The sequence below is a fragment of the Agrilus planipennis genome, unplaced genomic scaffold, assembly GCF_000699045.2.
Source record: "Agrilus planipennis isolate EAB-ADULT unplaced genomic scaffold, Apla_2.0 scaffold47, whole genome shotgun sequence".
Classification (NCBI taxonomy): domain Eukaryota; kingdom Metazoa; phylum Arthropoda; class Insecta; order Coleoptera; family Buprestidae; genus Agrilus; species Agrilus planipennis.
Window position 1 is genome coordinate 1,373,242 of NW_020442442.1, and position 4,061 is coordinate 1,377,302.

The window sequence follows — 4,061 nt, forward strand, 5'->3', positions numbered from 1 at the left end:
GTCTTCGCGGCACTAAATTCGAGAACAACATGAAAACAATATGTTCAAACTATCTATTTCCTATCAAAAGGAAAGGTCAACTTCGACACAAATCTGTTCGTGTGTTATCTTCATCCTCGTTCGTTTTTCTAGCCAGCTGGATTGTTATCAACTTTTCAGAATGTTTAACAGCATGAAATGTTGAAGATTATACAACATTGAACTAGGACGAAATGATAACATAGACATTACAGTATTTCCTATTGTCATTATGTAAATATTCTTTCAAATGTAACTTCTTAAAACCTTTTGTATCTGTACCTTTATATTATTCTATCTACAAATTACTTTATTACTTGTACTTTCCACGAATCCCTTAACATTTTAATTTCGCTTACTAATTGCATGAGGTGTATGATTCTTGTTGCTTTTTAATTGCATTTTAATATTGGGTTTATTGGTACATTGGGCCAAAATTTGTTTTTTAGTTTTTTGTTTAATCATATTTTACAAGTTCATTTTCTTCTAATTCGATCTCTACTTTAGATAAAATACTTCTAGCTCTACCCTTTTAGCCTTCGCTAAAATTTATTTTCAAAACTACTAACACTTCCGATCTGTTGTTCAACTATTCCACTTCTTTCTTCAGTTATTATTAATTAAATTTGATACGTTTTCATTGCGTTTCTTTTGGTTTATTTTATTTCTGCAAAGTGCATTGTTACCACCACAAAACCTAAAAGTACATATCGGAAAGAGTTCATTTTTAACTAATTGTACATGAGTTAGATAAGAATGACCTATTCGGAGTCTTTGTATGATTACCTGTTCTTTACGTTCTAATTTGAATTTGGAAATTTTTCGTAGAATTCTTTTCCTTCTTTTTTATTTGTTTTATTTATTTATCTCTGGGAAATTATTTCTTGAAATCGCCGCCTAGCCTACTGATAACTGATTCTCAATATAAATTTCACTTTCGGATTGTAGCACTGGAGCACAACAAATATCCGCTGAATATCCTTATCAGAATGTGCGGATTTTAAACAATTTAACTTTGCGAATGTGATGGACGAAGATGTAGATATTAAAACTCCTGTAGATCATCTGCAGTTATGGATGCAGTTATTCGTTCTAATCCTAATTGAAAATTCTGGTACATAAACTGAATTAATCCGATATTAAACCGTAAAAATTTAAAATCGTATGCATTAAACTTCCACCTAATCCAAGACGGTTTGCTTTATTATGCGGCAATTTTATTTAGTGGTGATGCAAAAAAGAAATTATAATGTTCAAATCGAAGGTTTCTGCAATTTATCTCTCGATGAACATGATTGCTAAATTATTTATCCACGAAAATATCACTTCCTGGCCGAGGAGTGATGAAGAATACGAGTANAAAGAATTCACAGAAAAATCAACGATTTGGATACGCACTAAGAAGAAATGGTAAGTTCTTTTAAATTTTAGATATTAATGTTGGAAATTATAGAGATTGTGTTTTGGTTGTTACAGCTCAACCAGGATGCTACGTTCTGTCAGCGAAGAATTTTAACTTTTACCAATTTCGAAACAACCGACATCATCTCTTGCTACCCTGACGTTTACTTATTTTACGCTGATAAAACTTGATGAGTACATTGCTACATTTGCGAAATTTTTAACATGGTATTGATCTAAGTTGATCGGTCTGCAGTAAGTTATCTGTAGGATTGCACCTTTCCAAATTATTCATGTATAGCTTTTTTTATCTAGAAAGTAGATTTTAAGTGCAACTTGAATTTTAATTGAGATGTAGCAAATTCATATTTTCCATAACATTTTTATCAGTCATGAATCAATGACTTCTTTATTACTTTTTCCAAAATTCTTGCGTGATTGTTGGTTTCTTTGTTTCAGAATTTTGAATGAAAACGAGTAGATCTTGTGCAAATTATCCACAGAAAAATGGACGATTCGGATACGTACTAAGAAGAAATGGTAAGTTCTTTTATTTATCAATGTTGGAAATTATTGGGATTGTGTTTTGGTTATTACAGCTCAACCGGGATGCTACGTTCTGATAGTCCAAATCCTACCGTCTTCCATATCATGGTCAATTTTGTATAGGGAGTGCATAAAACCAGTTCATCTTCTTAGTTGGAAATTATTTTATTGATTTTTTGTAAAAATATAAGCATAAGTGGGTTTATTGAAGTGAATTAACATTAAGATAAATAGCTTCCATTTTCATTTTACCACATTTTAATTAATTGTTTTATAATAGTCTTTTTTACAAGATTTAGCTTCATAAATGTTTTGATTTCGATTTTATAATTTTTTATTAAATTTGTATAATTTTTTATAAGGTTTAGCTTCATGAATATTTTGATAAATATTTTGCTTTCGATTTTCTATTTTTTATAGAAAATTTACTTATCTATTCAAATAATTAAAGAAACTTATTTTAAATTATTATTCTACTCAAAACATATCTATCTACTCGTTTGATATAATGCATTTTTATTTTTTTTCTTGCATCTTGCGATATAACGAATTAATGGAAGATATTTATTCGAATGTTTAATATTTATTTTTGCGCTGATTGACGAACTTAATAATAATGTAAGTTTGTGAGATCAAGTTAAAAAAATCAGTAAACTCACTTTTAAAATTAGTCGTATGGGAATCAATTGCATTTTTAAAGAATAGTTTATTATTCTACTCAAAACATATCTATCTACTCGTTTGATATAATGTATTTTTATTTTTTTTCTTGCATCCTGCGATATAACGAATTAATGGAAGATATTTATTCGAATGTTTAATATTTATTTTTGCGCTAATTGACGAACTTAATAATAATGTAAGTTTGTGAGATCAAATTAAAAAAATCAGTAAACTCACTTTTAAAATTAGTCGTATGGGAATCAATTGCATTTTTAAAGAATAGTTTATTGATATTATATGAATTTCCAAATAGTAGTTCAAAATTTTGCCATCTTTCATATCATAGAACAATTTTGTGTAGGGAGTGAACTAAACCAGTTCATGTTTTTATTTCGAAATTATTTTGTTGATTTTTTGGTAAAAATATAAATATAAGTGGGTTTATTGAAGAGAATTAACGTTAAGATAAATGACTTCCATTTTCATTTACCACATTTTAATTAATTGTTTTGTAATAGTTTGTTTTTTATAAAATTTAGCTTCGTAAATGTTTTGATAAATATTTTAATATCGATTTTCTATTTTTTTATCGATTTTGTATAAAAACTTTATTTATCTATCGAGTTAATTAAAGAAACGTATTTTTAATTATTATTCTGCTCAGAACATATCTATCTATTTGTTTTATATAATGCATTTTTATTTTTTTTCTTGCATCTTGCGATATAACGAATTAATGGAAGATATTTATTCGAATGTTTAATATTTATTTTTGCGCTAATTGACGAACTTAATAATAATGTAAGTTTGTGAGATCAAATTAAAAAAATCAGTAAACTCACTTTTAAAATTAGTCGTATGGGAATCAATTGCATTTTTAAAGAATAGTTTATTGATATTATATGAATTTCCAAATAGTAGTTCAAAATTTTGCCATCTTTCATATCATAGAACAATTTTGTGTAGGGAGTGAACTAAACCAGTTCATGTTTTTATTTCGAAATTATTTTGTTGATTTTTTGGTAAAAATATAAATATAAGTGGGTTTATTGAAGAGAATTAACGTTAAGATAAATGACTTCCATTTTCATTTACCACATTTTAATTAATTGTTTTGTAATAGTTTGTTTTTTATAAAATTTAGCTTCGTAAATGTTTTGATAAATATTTTAATATCGATTTTCTATTTTTTTATCGATTTTGTATAAAAACTTTATTTATCTATCGAGTTAATTAAAGAAACGTATTTTTAATTATTATTCTGCTCAGAACATATCTATCTATTTGTTTTATATAATGCATTTTTATTTTTTTTCTTGCATCTTGCGATATAACGAATTAATGGAAGATATTTATTCGAATGTTTAATATTTATTTTTGCGCTAATTGACGAACTTAATAATAATGTAAGTTTGTGAGATCAAATTAAAAAA

At 26.7% G+C, this 4,061-nt stretch overlaps 1 long non-coding RNA gene across 2 annotated transcripts in view; it reads left to right on the forward strand.

The window, feature by feature from the left end:
* Nucleotides 1–1,378: 1,378 nt before the first annotated feature.
* LOC108744599 overlaps nucleotides 1,379–4,061 on the forward strand; it is a 5,256-nt gene continuing 2,573 nt past the window's right edge. Inside the window, exons 1-4 of one of the 2 annotated variants that reach the window (XR_001938985.2) lie at nucleotides 1,379–1,428; nucleotides 1,495–1,674; nucleotides 1,879–1,959; nucleotides 2,019–2,240. This is a non-coding gene — a long non-coding RNA (uncharacterized LOC108744599). Of the gene's footprint in view, nucleotides 1,429–1,494; nucleotides 1,675–1,878; nucleotides 1,960–2,018; nucleotides 2,241–4,061 lie in introns of those variants that run through there. The other variant, XR_003232303.1, reaches the window with a different exon arrangement.